This window comes from Vulpes vulpes, chromosome 13 (assembly GCF_048418805.1).
Source record: "Vulpes vulpes isolate BD-2025 chromosome 13, VulVul3, whole genome shotgun sequence".
Taxonomy (NCBI): domain Eukaryota; kingdom Metazoa; phylum Chordata; class Mammalia; order Carnivora; family Canidae; genus Vulpes; species Vulpes vulpes.
The window spans coordinates 54,800,763-54,817,600 of record NC_132792.1 but is presented as its reverse complement, the minus strand read 5'-3'; the positions used below and the strand labels follow the sequence as shown (position 1 = coordinate 54,817,600).

The 16,838-nt window shown below is 33.4% G+C and overlaps 1 long non-coding RNA gene across 1 annotated transcript in view; it reads right to left on the bottom strand.

The window, feature by feature from the left end:
• Positions 1–1,270: 1,270 nt before the first annotated feature.
• Positions 1,271–16,838, bottom strand: part of LOC140595182 (uncharacterized) — a 45,010-nt gene continuing 29,442 nt past the window's right edge. The window contains exons 5-6 of the long non-coding RNA XR_011996621.1: positions 12,248–12,407; positions 1,271–1,407 (exon numbers count right to left, since the gene is read on the bottom strand). This is a non-coding gene — a long non-coding RNA (uncharacterized lncRNA). The remainder of the gene's footprint in view (positions 1,408–12,247; positions 12,408–16,838) is intronic.

Genomic DNA, 16,838 nt, shown 5'->3' with positions numbered 1-16,838 from the left:
GAGGAGGTATATGTGAACTAAAATGCGTTCCCTAGGGACGCCTGGGTGGCTCAGTGGTTGAGCATCTGACTTTGGCTCAGGTCGTGATCCTGGGATCTTGGGATCGAGTCCCACATCAAGCTCCCCTCAGGGAGCGTCCTTCTTCCTCTGCCTGTGTCTCTGCCTCTCTCTCTGTGTCTCTCGTGAATAAATAAATAAAATCTTAAAAATAAATAAAAAACGTTTCCAAGAAGTTCCCAAATTCTGTTTCTGACCATTTAAAAAAGGAATATAGGGTTTGTATTAAGCCCTCCATCAGGAAAAGTAAAATAAAAATATTAACATCTACTGTTGGTGTTGCTGTGGGAACACCTTTATTTTTATTTCATAGAGGAGTAAATAGTCACATAAAGTATTCATTAATAGCCAGGAAACAAATCAGACTTTCCCTTAGGCAGCCTTAACTAATGCACTCATCTTTATTAGGGAGGGTTTTAATTGAGCAATATTTCAAAAATCAGAACAAACTTAAATATATTTCTCTTTTCATTCTATCCTAATTTGGTACTCAAATCCACCATGATGGTTCATTTAGACCAATACATTATAACTATTAATATTTGGATAAATCTTTTACACACTCAAAAGTCTTCCTCTTTATTGTCTTACTGAACTGCTTTGCAAGATTTTTTTTCTTTTGCTCTTAAATGTATCAGAATCATGAGAAATCAGAACAATAAGAATATACCTATAAATGTAAATACACAAAGATAATACATACATGAATATGCATATATAACACCTAAAAGACATAAAGATAATATATATACCATGTATATGTGTGTATGTATATGTATTTGTAAGGTTCTACAGGAGATAAATGTATAATAAGATATTCCGGTAAAATTATTTTTTAACCGCCTTAACTTTTAAAATTTTTTAAATTCTAATTTTTATTTTGAAGTACTGTAAAACTTGAGAAAAGTTGCAGTGACCATGCCTGTTCATATTACTGTCGGTGTCAGCGTACTTACTTGCTCACATATTACACACCCAAAACACCCATAGTGCCATCAAATCCTTGGCCCCGTCCCCTGAATGTAGTAACTGCACTGGCCAAATCCTTGACCCAGACCAAGGGAACCGAAAAGGACCAGGTTAACTTTTTTCATAATTTGAATTTTATTAAGGAATGCCAGAAGTTGCCAAATGAGTCTTTTGCTCCAAGACAAGATTGTGCAACCCCCATTTCACCCATCCTTTCTTTTCCTGTAAAGTTCTAAGAAAGAATCCTCACCAGAATTTCATCCAGATTACCAGCTCTAGATTTTTTTTTTTTTTTCAAAAGAAGCACCATGAAGTTTGTGAAGTTTTAAATGACAAATTCTATTTCTGGTCTTCTTTCACAATCAGTAACTGTAGCAAACACTGGAAGAAAAAAAAAAAAACAATAACATGAGAAAAATATGAGAAAAATCAATTTTATCTCTGCAATTACAGGAAATAAACTCTATGGAATATTATTCTTGATTGGATTGGATCTGAATCATCAAATGAAAGACATTTTATCCATTTGGCTTATTCATAGAATGTCCTTTATTACATTATATAGTAAACTGGAAGATATTGGGTGAGTCATTTAACTACTCACCAAGGCTCATTTAGTAAAAGACCACCTCTGGTGCTCTATAAGTTATGATAGAGGCTGAGAGAAGAAAATGTATTTTCTAGCTATTATCAATATTAGTCACAATGCCTTCTTTGTTGTGCTAAGGAAGACATTTTGTATAAAAATCAAAGAAGCCAGTGACCTATGAGGTAAATGATTTGCCTAATGTCAGAGAAGCTGAGCAACAGAGGTAGATCAAACCAGTGGAACACATCACTTCCATAAATGCATATAATTGATAAGAGGGTTCCTAATCCCCTTGGCACACAGGAAGACATTACTTATATGTCTTATTTAGTGAAAAGGGATGTAAAGCTTCAGTTTTGTTTTGTTTTGTTTTGTTTTGTTTTGTTTGTTTTGTTTCTATCTCCCTACTTTGATAAATGGGCACATTTGAATTAAATAGAATACCTTAGTATCCACAGAAACCTGCCAGGAATAATGGGAAAGGACTACCAAGATTAGTATGTTCTTTCGTGAATAGGGAGGAATGAAGTAAAGTGTTCAGCTACTCAGAAACTGTATCCTAAATGTAGGAAATCATGTTTGTCCCCAAATAAAGTCATATGATAAACACATGTGCTTGTAAAACAGCCCAGTCCAAACCACGTACTGAAGTGAAAAGAGAGTTGAAGATGTATTTTATTTGATGAGCCATATACAAATCTTAGTATATGTTCACAACCTCATTAAATAAATGCAGCTCCCTTGGAACAAACCAAACATGGTCACAAACTTCCTGAGCCTATTTTGGGAAACAGAACTGCTGGGCAAGTTAAGTTTCAGGCCACAGACCAACCACAAGAGCCACAAGTATGGCTGGGTGGATAAATTTGGAAACCCATAGTGCAGAGCCTGGGATATTCCTTGGAGGGGGTGGGGGCAGACCAGTGAGCAGTTATTCAGGGAATTACCATATTTGTTCATATACAACGTATTTGAAAAGTGGAAGCTATTAAGTTGACACTGCTTCTTGTTCTATATCCTAATTTCACCTGTGGTTGAAAACTAATACTGTAAAATTTGGCTGGCTGGGTGGAACAAATAGATTTCAGCTCTGCAAATACACACACACACAGCACACGGAAAATGTGTCTATTTCTAAATAGGATACTCATTTGTGACCTATTATTATAGGTCAAATATATTTTAACAGCCTGGCATTTTTTAAAGTTTCAGATCAGATTTTCTCCAAGTGTCCAAGGACCTCTGTGGTATATAGACATATTCTTGGGGATTCAAGTAGTCTCTTAATTTTTTCCAATGTTAGGTTTTCACTGCTCTGATAACCTTTAGAAACTTTCTACAGCATATTCTGGATCATCTGGAGAATCCCAAACTGCCATTTGATTTGTGCTTACAAACAAATTGATGCCACATGGTATTTCCAAAGGGGGAAAAATGGCTTTAATATATAAACCATGCATTCACCCACCAAATGAAGGCCAAATGCTGTCATGATTTACTGTACAAAAGAAGTTTTCACAGCAGTTCCCAAAGGGCAAATCGGGGTGAACTGAATCATCACATAACACATGGTAATGTAGACCTCGCAGTCCCAGCCACAGGGACGGCTGTAAAGGCAATTCTTTGTGCCAGGACCTCTGGCTTCCACTTCCATAGCATATTTGGAGCATGCTTGAAGGGTATAGGGAATTCAGAGATGGTCCCCAGGAGCAGCATCCTGTAGGAAGTGTTTCGTAGAAGGCTTTTGTGGAGCACATGTAATGGGGCATACAGAGAAGCTCACCTTTAAGCATAGTACAGAACTATGGAAGAGCAAATTTGGGCAAAAATAACTAAAATGAAAGAAATATCCTTGACAGAGGCTTTGTCATGCAAATTAGGTCTATTTAAAAAATTCAATGTGCAGCAATTATAGATTAAAAGGCTGAGAACTTTCTGGAAGCATGTATCCCATGCTATTACACTCAATGAAGTTTAAGCACAGTTGTAAGACAGTCTGTAAATGTTGGTGAAACATGGTCCCTACCCTTAGGGTACTTACATTTTAAGGAAGAAGACAGTCTCCTAAAGAACTAATTTCAGTATAATTTGGATGCTATGGTAGAAAGAGAATAACCCTTTTCTAGCCTGATACAAAAGAAGAACCAAATAATCAGGAAGCAAAGCAGGTTCCTATGGATGTGCATCAGAAAGAGAAGTAGAGTCACAGAATTTGAGAGATTAAAAAGAAGAGCTCAGACCCAAGGCCCACAGAAGAGGCACTGTCCTAATGAGAAAGGATTAGTTCTTCTGCTAGAAACACCAACACGCATTGTACAGAAGTAATATTTCAGGTCACTACACTTTCTTGGCACATTATACTTAATTCAGAGTCTGAGAGTCATCTTCTCAACTCATCCAACTGTTCTTCTTTCAAAATCACAAAGTATACCAATAACACATTCTTTAAAAGTGGCAACAAACAATCCAAACATCCAAGGGTATTTCTAGTTATTTCAAAGGGCATTGCAAAATCTAAATATAATTTTCACTCTTCAAAATTAAAAAAAATGATATTTGTACGGGAGAATTATTTTTAATTCAAGATACACCTTATTATGTCTTTAAAAATGGACAAAAAGTGGTGCCTTCTAAAGTTACCTCAAGAATCAGAACAATTCAGATCAAAATTGTGCTAAACCTGTGAGAGGTGTATAGCTATTGGTGTAGCCCAGATTGCCAGACATATCTCCAAGAAATGCATTTCAGTTTTCATTCTCATTCAAGAGTAACTTATAAATAGTAAGGGCTAAAGAAAAGTCTTCTGTCTCTGTTGCTTTAAGGTCAATGCCACAAATCAGCCTGGAAAGCCAAAATCCAAAGGGTCCAAAGAGCCCCTCATAGTTTGGATGCTGAAAGCCTACAGATCACAAAAGCAAGTTGCAACGCAAAACTGAAAGGTTGCAAGCTTCAAAGTGAATTCTAAGAAATGAGATCTTGAACTGAAACTCTAGAATCTGATGAAGTTCAATAGCTAAGTATCTGACTTAATTTCAATAAATTGGAAACTGTGAACTTACTTACAATAGTAACTATTCTCCTCCCCAGCCCAACCCAAACTCCTGGGATTCTCTTGTTAATTTAGACACAGAGAATCATGTGATAAAATCCCAGAAAAGATAAATGTGTAACATAAAAAGATCAGCAGTTTATGTTGGTGTCGGGGAAGAATTTTGCCTTCTGGATGGTTATCCAAACCAAATTCTGGACCCTTGGAGAATGTTTTGCTTTATTTATTGTTCTGCAATATTGCCTGCCTTTTTCCAGTGTTTTTTGTACTTAGGAAATATTTTGTGCATGTCCCTTTTTTGCAGCACAGCTGCTGATTTCAGTGAAAAATGGATGGTGGGGTATTTATTCAGGTATATATTTTTCTTTTCATTTTGCATTCTTTAACAATAAAAACCTTATAACTTCATTCCCCCAGGTAGTGATAGAAGTCAGGCAGAAATTATTTAAAGGAAAAGAAATGAGATTAATATTTTAGTTTGAATGGCAAAAACAGAGGGAACCTAGGCAGTATAAAAGGGTCATGAATTCACAGGCAAGATTATCTGTAGTGTTTTATCTTCATAAACATAACTGAAAAAATAATTTAGAATTCAGTTTTAATTTGAAATAAATATGTAACTTACTAAAACTAAATTGCTTAAAACAAAATTAAAAATTATCCATTAGATATTTTTACTTTCTTTGTCTTTTAGTCATCTTACCTCTTTCTTGGAATCTCATTCTGTAAGCATGTTTTATTAATGATCTATTAATAAGCATTCACTTAAAACATGACTGATTAAAAAGTAGACCTGATTTTAAGTAAGTGTTCTGAAAATGTTTCATTTATTGAATTCATTGAGGTTTAAGTTCCCATTTGTATAGCTAGAGGGTAAATTACAGATACTCATGCTTGTTTTATCATTATAATGAAAGCATTACTCATATTTGCAACACTAATTAAAATTCTGCTCTGACCCCTATAAATTCAGCCTCTCCCTCAAATAGATTATTTTCAAATCTTTATATAAACTTTACTATATATGGGTATGATAATGAAAGTATCCATCTTTAATAGAACATAATCAAGGTTAAGAGAAAGTAAAAATTAGGTTCAGACTTTTTAATACTGCAGGGTACATTTTTAGTACCCTACAGAGAGAATTAGTCACACGACTCCCATTAACTTTAATGGAACCTGTATGGGCAAATTGTATGCTGACATTCTTAGGAAGTTAAACATCAGTAGAGTTCACTAGTTTCATTTTTCCTCTTTGGAACTTTAGTTTTGACTACTTTTATTTTCTAATGGTCTAAAGGGAAGACATATCGATAAAAATGATTAACATAGATGGTTTTCCAAGTTTCAGAAGCCCACATTTTTGTACATTTGCCCAAAAGTTAGAAATCTGCAAACAATGCTTACTAGCATTTGAGACTCAATTAGCAAGTAAATTCCACTAACTGAAGAACATCGTTTTTAATATGAACATCATAGTGTTCTTTAAATGAGAATATATAGCACTTGTTTCCCCTAGTGCTTAGTCACTTTTCACATTCCTCTTTGCAATTACAGTGAAAATCAAAGATTTTACAAACATTTTCAATAAATATTAAAATTTATTTTACCTTTATATCAACCTAGTAAGTGTTTATGTTTGAAACGAAATATATTTGGAATCTTATATATTGGTCTATTAAAATATTGTTTACAGTACTTAGACGCTCTTGCAAAAGAAATATATGGACAATTAGAAATTAAAACATCATCATAGGGGCAAAAGGAACCTAACTCTTTTTCACCACTTTCAGTAATATCTTTCCACAATTATAAATTCAATCACCTGACCATTCAGTGAAGTTATGATCAGTTAACTTATTATGATTAGTTATGATCATTCAAAAGCATTTAGTATAATATTGAATTTACATTCATCACACAGAATACAAAAAGAGATAAAAGAAGATTCCTCTAATGTGAACTCATCCAAGATGTTCAAAGCACCACTAAATTTGGAAACAACTAAGTATCTCTCAATGTTCTCTTTTCTCTCTCTAATAGATTTGCCTAAATTTAGAATTTTGTAGAAATTCATCATTTAAAAAATTTACCTAATTGTTTTTTAAAGAAACCTCAGTGTGAACTTAGGAGAATCTTTCATTTTTACCTTACTTAGGCATCTAAATAACCAACACTGGATTCATCAGACCAAAAACATGGTTTAATCAGGAGCAACAAGCAGACATTAAAAAGAGTATTGATAATTAACAACATAAATAATTTCATCTTGGATAAATGTTCCATAAACAAAAATAAATGTTGGTCAAATTAAATCCATTACATAATTGAAGTTTTCTGTAAAAGCATGAGTTGGTTATCATGTGAACCTTTGAATCTCGCATGCCATCAATGAATATTAGTGCTGCAAAAAACATTAGCCATCTAGTCTATACCATCATTTGTTTTCTACTTAAGTAGGCTCTAAGCCCAACTTAGGGCTCAAACTCATGATCCCAAGATCAAGAGTAACATGCTTTACCCACTGACCCAGCCAGGCACATTATGGCTATGGCACAATATTAAAAGTGAAAAAAATGAGCCTCCAACAGGTGATTATCCTAAGGTCTTCTAGCTCCTTAGTTGCAAGCAAAATAAGAATCACAATCTCTTGACTCCTCATTCATTCATTGAATATTTTACTGAGCACCAACAATAGCCATTAGGAAAAGGGTTAAAGTGATGAACAAAACATACAAGATCTTTGCCATCTTGGATTAGACATTCCAAATAAAGAGATAAAACAAAGAAGGGAATAAGTAAAGCAAAAAGATAACTTCAGATTGGGTGCACACTCAAAAGTATTTGATGTAACTTTTACCAATTAAGATTGCACCTATTTGAGAGTATTTCTCTTCTCAACTCTTGATATTTCTTTTCCTCTTTACGAAGCTAAGAATAAGAGAGATTTATTAGTGATCTGCCTTTCATCCATCTTATTGGCCAATTCTTTCAAAAGACACACACATATTCATGAAACACATCAATATTTGACATGCTTCATCACACTCATATTATGTTTGTCAGCTGTCAAAGATGTCCACTTTTATTAGAGTTTTCCAGTATCTGACTCCTGCAGTTCTTGGATTTTTGAGTTTGTCCCCTTGTGTCATAGAAGAAGTTCAAAGACTGAAAACCTAAGACCATGTGCTAAAAATAATTTCAGAAAGGTGTATGGGTAAAGATTCTCTTTTAAAGTAAAATGGTTGTCCCTCCATGATTATTTCTCATTCCACGAGATTTTTCTGTGTAGAGAACAAAAGAGAGTTTGAAAGATGAGGTGGGGTGTGAATCTGGCTGCTTGTAATTCTATGAAATTATACTGACTGTCTTGTCTTCAATGTCAGACAGTAAAACTGCTTCCTCTAACTAGCAAAAGAGATGCTCAGTGCTTTTGTCTTTCATTTTTTCTTAATGCATAATTTATGTATGGCCCATTTATTAATAACCATGAAGTGTTGTACCTGGAAATCTGCTCACAAAAGAACAGAATATACAGAATTAAAATGAACATTTCATAAGGTAGACATTATCTTTATATTAAAAAGAAAACTTGTCCTAGTTAATTCTGAGAATGTTGGATAAAATCCAACAGAAATTATTCAATTATTAATATAACCATATTTATCAAATTAAACAAGAATTCCAACTATATCCTGGTTACTGATAAATCTCAAGGGGAATAAAACATTTTTTATAATGACATATTCTACCTAGAAGAGGAAATATTTCAATAAAGCACCATTTCTGGCAGTTCCTTGAAGGCAAAGAAAGTTTATTATTCATCTTGTATGTATTTTCCTTGCCTAACCTAATGGAATTACATTGTAATGATGACAAAATCTACAAAAGCTAATATTTATGAAATAATTAGTATTTGTGAGGTGACGATCTTCTAAAATAGGTGCTATTATCATGTCGTGTTACCAATGAAGAGAGTTTAAAATATTTTGCCCTATGTTACTCAGTTAATGAGAGGAACAGCTGGGATTTGAACTCAAACACCTGACTCCAGAACCCACCTTCTTAACCATTAACTCCACTATTTTCTATAGCTTGTTTAGAGAGGAAATTAAGAAATACATTTAAATTGAAATCCTGATAGATTTAGCCTTCCTGATATAAGCCATAAAGGAGACAAACTTCTGGATAAATGTCAAGAGTATAAAGTAAAACCTTTATTTAGTTCACTGAATAACTCTATATATTCCAAATATTCTAGGACTTACAGAAGTCTAGAGCCGAGAAAGGATTTTAGTAATCATTCCAGTCCAACCCCTTCCATTTTCAGAGTTCGATACAATCCCTCCTGCGACCAGAGATGTGGTAACTCAGGTCACTGAGTACCATGCAACTTGCTAACAGCAAAGCCAAATTTCCTAGTTTCCAAGTAAAAATGATTGAATTACATCTTAACTTTTCTATTTTTGTTTATGCATTTATTTGAAAATGAATTATACCTAAACTATTGATTTACAAAATATGGCAGACTGGCTCTTAAAGGCTGCTTTAAGAGCAGCTTTTCATCCCTGCTTCCTAGTGTCCATGACCTTATGTGATCTCTTTTCCCTAAGTGTGGATGAGATCTGTGACTTACTCTTAATCAACAGAATATGATATCTTAATTTGAGCGTTCAATGAAAATGCTAGCCTGTTTATTTTTAATGTGACTATCCATAAAATTAAGATACACTGGAGCTATTTCTATAGTTTTCATTTGTCATTGACTGTAACATTACTAGGATCATAGGCAAATGAAGTTAAGTTTAAATTACAGTAGCCATTAAAACCATCTTAAATTTAAAACATAGGGTCTTCATTTTGTATCCTTAAAAGGAATTTGCAAAACTGTTTTTTTTCCAGGCATATAACATTTCTGGCATCATGGCTAATGAAAAAGATCTTACCTATATTAATATTAAAATTTTTGTTAATTATCCTGTTTCCTTCATTTTTCAGATGAAATATTTATGTGTAGAAAGGGACCAATTCAAGGACAAGAAAATGGTCAGGGAGAGAATAGCACTGGCAATCTATTTTCCTGAATTTTACTAATAAACCAAGACCTCTAATTTCTTGGGCATTTATCAAACATTAGTAATGGAAATAGTCACAAAGTAGAACATGCCGTTTATATGTTCCTATCTTATCTTAAAATACAAGGACCTAAATATGAGAAGTCTTATTTTCCATATATAGATTTATGCAGCCTGATGCACCAGGGATACCAACAAGGAAAGGCTAATAAAAGGAAATTGGAAGCAGTCATTTCCCAAAAGAAAGGGACAAATCTCAAGAAATCATGGTTGCGGAGGTGCAGGTATACAGCATGTCAACATATAAAATAATTTTGAAAATTAATTTATTAATAATAGCTAGTAGGATTCATTGTGTTTATTGAATCTGAATCCTTACTTTCGGTACTCTTGAAACTACATAGTCACCATTCATCATTCTAACCACACATAATGAAAGCCAGAATATTAAAAATAATAATATTTGGAGAAAAAATGTAGAAATTTGAAATTTTAAAATTAATTATAGATTATTAACACATGAAACAGTGCAGAATTTATTTCTGGAGATCATAAATTATGTATCAATTTAGCAATTTATAACCTCTCTAGATGTTATGTGTACTATGTTAGATGAAAAAGTAGAACTATAAGAACTTAAAATAATTTTAGAAAGCCCAACAGAACCAAATGCTGTCTTACTCTAATTATTCACATTTAAAATTGAAAATCTACATTTTAGACTTGCTTTTTTCCCATTCCAGAATGCAATATTGAATTTTTCTTATTCTAATTTAGGCAGAAGAGTTAGAGTGTATAGAAAATAGAACATGTTTTTTTAATCTTTGTTAGAGATAGGTACCAGGGAGTGGAAGGGCTGAAGGAGAGGGCGAGCTCCCTCCTTAAGCACACTCCACACTTAGTGCAGAGCCCCAAGGCAGGGAGGTGGGTAAGTGGGTGGTGTGGGGGGAGGGGGCAATCTCACAAACCAGAGATTAGGACCTGAGCCCAAGTCAAGAGTCAGATGCTTAAGCCATTGAGCCACCGAGGGGCCTGGCTGGGAACATAAGTTTTTTAAAGATAACTTTAGGGATACAAAAGCAATCAGAAAAATGGAAAATAATATTTTGCCAACAGTACCCTAAAAGACCTCCTGAAATAACCAATTTCAGAGGTAACACTGGGGCATCAGTTAAAATAAGAAAGCTTTTAGCAACTTTTATTGACTGGAGTGTATGAACTTTGCAACTCTTTAGAACCACATGGTTTTCATATTCAGTATGCCTGCATGCATATATGTGTATAGATAATTGCTATGCCTTGTACCAAGGATATGAACTGTGTAAAATTACTGAAGGAAGTTGTAAATGATGTATGAAATGAGAAATCTTTGCCCACTGGCAGTACATAGATAGAACAGAGATAGTGACGTGCGATCTCTTCTCTATCATTTGTCATAGTATTCATCTTATAAAAGGCAGAACATATCAATAAACCTGAGTGTCAAACATGCATACTAAACAATATATACTATTTCTCTTTTTTTAGGTCTACCTTCTTTCTTGCAAACCAGTCTACAAAAACCTTTGTGCCCAAAGTAAATGTAAAAAACTTCCCTATTAATGATTTCAATTGCCTATCCCAAAACATTAAATGCAGAAATTCTAAATAGGACTAAGTGAATGTGTTTTATACTGATACTTTGTATTGCTGAGATTTTAGACTTGCCATCTAAGGTAAATTTTTTTTGAGACATTTAGAGAAGCTTTATCTACAAAGTCTAATATGCAACCATTTAGAAACATCTGAGGGTAGCATTGACAGTTTCATCGTGCATCCCGGTGTATGAAAGATTTTAGGTTTCACCCTGTATCATTGACCAGCGAAGTAAATGGAACAGCACCTTTCTCCTAAATTAGTTTTAATATAAAATTCTTGTGGCTAACTCCCCAATCCCACTGACCAATCCCCAAATAGAAAATTTGATCAGGCAATTATGGTAATTAAACTTAGGTACATTCAATGCCACTTCATCACAAAATGTTATAGTACCAGGAAAACAAATCTGAGAACAGAAATAAAACAAAATAGAAAAAAAAAAATCTTTGTAAGTTGGCATATATTTTAGATTACAGAATTTAAGGTTAGAAATGAAAACAGAACAAGTGAAGTAAAGCTGTACCTATGTACAAAAATAAAGTCAATATTATCAAGTAAGTTTGTGACAGCATAAAACAAAGTATCTTTTTGGTGTTCAAGAAGTTGACAGCTTACTAATGTAGAGCCCAAAATAAGATGTTTTTCAGTGACAGCTGAACTTTATTTTTTATGTATACAGAAGGAAATTTCAATATTCATTAAACTGCACTTTTCCAAAACTGGAATGTGTTCCTTCATACGCCAGTTATGATTTTATTAAAATAATAATATAATTAAAAAATTAAAGAATATGCTCTGGCATTTGACATTTTTTTTTGCAGATGCTACTGATAATTCTCTCTAAAAATTGTAAAACAAATATTTTCTTACCAATTGAGTTCATCTCTTCTTGGAATCACAACTGATTTTTCTTTTGCTTGATGAAGTTAGAAGTGAAGTATCTGATTTTGTTTCCAATCAGTAGACCACACAGATGAATGAATTTTGTTTTGCATATGAGTCACATAAAAATGATGGTATCGTTTTGTTGCTGTGAATAGAGTCAAAAGAGCATAAGACCAAACAATATCTGTCTTTGGTTTACTTTGTAAGTGGAATGTAAATATTGTCTTGTTCTAACAAACACATAAACAGCAGAAATTAATTTTAAATTTTTCAATCCAAAAAAAAAAGCTTTCAAATGTTGATTCTATATTTAAACTATATTTAGAAACTATATACATTTTCACCACCACCTTTAAGGTTAATATACAGAGATACTTTTTTGCTTGTTTCTTGTTTTCTTTCTCTTCATTTCATTGCACTTGCTCTGTTTTGGTTTGTGGTGCTTTCCTCACTGAAGTTCTACTACCCACTCAGGTCCTTGTCCAAGACCCAGTTTTTGTGACTTTTATTAGCTCATAGAAATTTTCTCAGTTGTTCTATTCACCTTCTTTCTAAGTATTGATTGATATCTACTGAAACTGTAGAACCAAGATTTTAGCAACTGACTGCTTTGCATTTCCTCTCCCATGGTATTTTCATTTTTCATTGTTTATGTGATCAAAAACACAAAAGCTGGGAAAATTCTGAGAGTACCAGCTGGGTGGACAATTAAGGAAACACTTGCTGAAGTCCATACATCAGATAATTAACCCTGCCATCCATACAGAGATGCTGTCAAACAGAGTCAGCAACCACATATTTTGTTTCCCACGAAAAATAAAACATCTCCACTCCACCCACCCACCCCCACCACAACACTGAGATTAATTTATATCAGGGAAATGGGAAAAAGTCCATGAGGCAAGGAAAATAGGGCTCACTTCTGATATTGATCAGATCCTCTGGGTTAAAACAATCAGTAAAATCTCTCTAGTATGATTATATTTGCTCCTAGGTAGAGGCAAGTGTTCAAAGATGATTATAGGAGTCATGTCATCAGATTATACATTTTTATTTCTTTTTGTGTTTATATAAAAGCATCTCAAAATCTGCATAGGATTTTATGCAATTCATAACACACCCACATGGGTTCTCTAGATCAGAGATCTCCTCTGTCAGGAAGTATACGACTTTAGTGAGAATATTAAGTAGAAGTCAAAATGCATCACAATTTCCCTTTAACTAAAAATTCCATCAACAATTGTCTCCTAGTGAAAATTTTGCAGGCTACCTTTGGTTAATCAGAGGAATAGAAAACATCTGTCAAGGTCTTTTGTTGGTTCAAAGTATCTTTCTGCTCTCTTACCACCTACTCCTGAATTTTCTTCTGGTAGCTGTACTTCCTGCTAATCATTTTCCCTAATGCCTCTCTGGAGATATTTATTCAGCCGATATCTAAATTTGACACTGGAGTTAGTTTGCATCAAAAAAAGCTACATTTGTTAAAGGTGTAAATAAATAAATACCAAAATAAATAAATAAAGCAGATGACCTATAACTATAAATAGAGCTTACCCCACACTTCCTTTTGAATGACATTATTAAAGCTGAGGAATTGTGCTTTTGTTAAACTTAGTTATACGTGATCCCTAAAATTGGGAAAGCACAGTCCTTTAGTTTTTTTTTTTTTTATGATGCATTGATTCATGAAAATTCATAGTTTTGTAAACACTATCCCTTTTGCCAGAATATGATCAGAAATTGCATGATGGATTATTTTATGATTCACACACTTTTGTTTAATCTTCATACTAAAAGTTAATTCAACTGTATTCATGGACCACTTAATTTAACCAATTTTATTATAACTATGAAGCCAATTGTTCCTATCTATTGAAAATGTTGTTAACTTGTTTTTCTTTTTTTTTAAAAAAAAAAAAAAGAAAAGGTCACATCTGGAATCGCTGGGTGGCTCAGTGGCTTAGTGCCTGCCTTTGGCCTAGGCCATGATCCTGGAGTCCCGGGATCGAGTCCCACATCAGGCTCCCTGCATGGAGCCTGCTTCTCCCTCTGCCTGTGTCTCTGCCTCTCTCTCTCCTCTTTGTCTCTCATGAATAAATAAAATTAAAAAAAAAAAAAAAAGTCACATCTGCCATGAAGACACTATGAAAATTTTTCCATGCTTGATAAATACTGATATGTAACTATACATAGTGAATTATAAAATAATGAAATAGGAAATAGGAATTTTGGCTATTGGAGAGAATTTTTTTTCAGCCTAGTCAATTGCAAATAACCTAAGTCTGTCAAAATAAAGAAATGCAGCACTCCTTTATAAGTTAATTTCTTTGTTTTTTGTCCAGATAAGTTTCTCTAAAAATTATCAGCATTTTGATAATTTCTCTTTTGTTGTTTTATAAGAGTGTTCAAAAAAATGTCTTGATGTCTTAAGCAGTTAGTTCTGTAAGTTCTTATAAATTCTTGTGAAATATAAGCTGGCTTCATTTTGAATCCATTCTAGAAAGCTGAGCTTATATTTTGCAATAACATAGGCACCTACATTTTGGATACCATGCCAAAGCCAGGCAAAACTGAATTTGTTACAAAATATTATCTTTCTGGAATTTAAATTTTCTTTGCCTAATAGGCTAAGTTCTGGTAGCTTTAATTTTGATAAGACTAGGAAAAATAAGCTTACCACAAGAGGAAGAAAATTAAATGAGTAACTTTAAAAAATCACCACTGAAGCACGTAAACATGGAATAAAATAAAATTTCATGGTAATTAAAATAAAAACTGTACTATCTACCTATAATATGTTTGCTGTTTGGGAAATATGCTTTTAAATGCAAATTTGGTATCCATGAGATCTTGTGTAGTCAATGATTCATTTGTATATAAAATTGAGTAGTAATTAAATTAATGACATGTAAAGCACTCTTTGCAAGCATCCTAGTAAACTGAACTACCTCAACTTACATTCTACAACAATGTGGATTCCTATCTCATTTGAGTGCTGCAACAAGTATATTTGCACCAAATGCAAAACTGATTTAGGTCCCAAATTCTAACTCAAAATTTTGCTTTAATTTTGAAGACTACATAAATATAGAATGTGGACTATGCTTTCTAGCTAACAACACAGTAAACAACATTCTACTTTGAGTTACTTCAAGTTTCAAAGTTAAATCATGTCTTACTAATCTCAATAACTAGTTTATTAGTATAGTACAGTAATGATAAATTCATTTTAAGTCCATACTTAATTTTTTATTATTGTTATTAAAATACATTTGCTTTTACTCAAAGTCTTTTTTTGGCCTTTTTTTCTTTTTGAATTATTTCTCATTGATTTTCAATCATCCGTTATTTTCAACCCTTAACAAATTAGTGTCTTTCCCTAATCTTCACCCATCTATATTTTTCCATTTTAACACCAGATTTTCAGTCTATGGCATTCTGTTTTGTCTTTGAAATTATAATAGGGATTCAGATTCAACCATTTGTTGATTCAACAAAAATTTCTTGACCATTCTGTTAGATAGTCTTTTTGCCCCTTCAGATCCAATATCTATCCTTGGCTACTCTCTTGTTGCCCCAGAAGGCTGGTCTTTATGATCTGAATCATTTGAGCTCCAATCTGTCAGACTTACAATTGGATTTATGTAATGGTACTGGCATGAAGTAAAATCTTGTAGTTGCTACTTACTCTACCTGAACCAGGTATCTTATAGGGTAACCCTCTCCTGTAGGTAGAACTCTTTCCATGTTCTAGTAACTCCTGACTCCACTTCCTCTTTCTGACCTAAGTAACCACTCCCTTCTAGGAGGTATCTCTTAAACCTGTCTGTGTTTTGTAAATGAGTTCTTCAATACATTTCATGAATTGTTCTATTGAATGTGTCATCTATTTCTTGATAGATCTAATCTCCTAGTGTGTGCCTGAAATCAGTCTTTTCTATATATCTGTGGATCTTATGAATAAATTAATCATATAACCCATATTTTATGCATAAAGAAATAAAAACTCAAAAGGTTCAATCAAACTTTCCCAGACATTCGGCTAATATAGAGTATAGCCAAAAATTTAATCATACTATCCTACTCAAAGTCTAGCATTCTATTTCCTGTGGTTTAGTTTTCTCCTACTCCCTCCTAAATGTATTTCCATTGGTAACATCCATAAATGATCATTTACTGAGAACCTATAGTACATTGTAATGTACTGAAACTGTAGGAGGCTAAATTCATAGGTATATAGGAATAATAGACATGCACCTGACTAGTGATCTTTTTGGACAAGAATTTCCAGCTATGAACACTAGAAAGGGGTAACATTTTTTCAACGTTAATATCAACATTGAATCTAAGAACTGTCTCCTTACGGGTCTCTGACAGCGTCAGAATTAGAATTCTTTTTATTTTTCCTTGTTGACATATTAAATAGATAGTCAGACTAATGGATTGACAGACAAGGTAAGACAACAGACTATGAACAGACCTGGGAGGGTTAAGATGCACCTGACTTAGATTCAAATGCTAACCATCGAGAGAGCACCAGTTTATCCAAAACTCAGTCAGTCATTGGCAATACTAG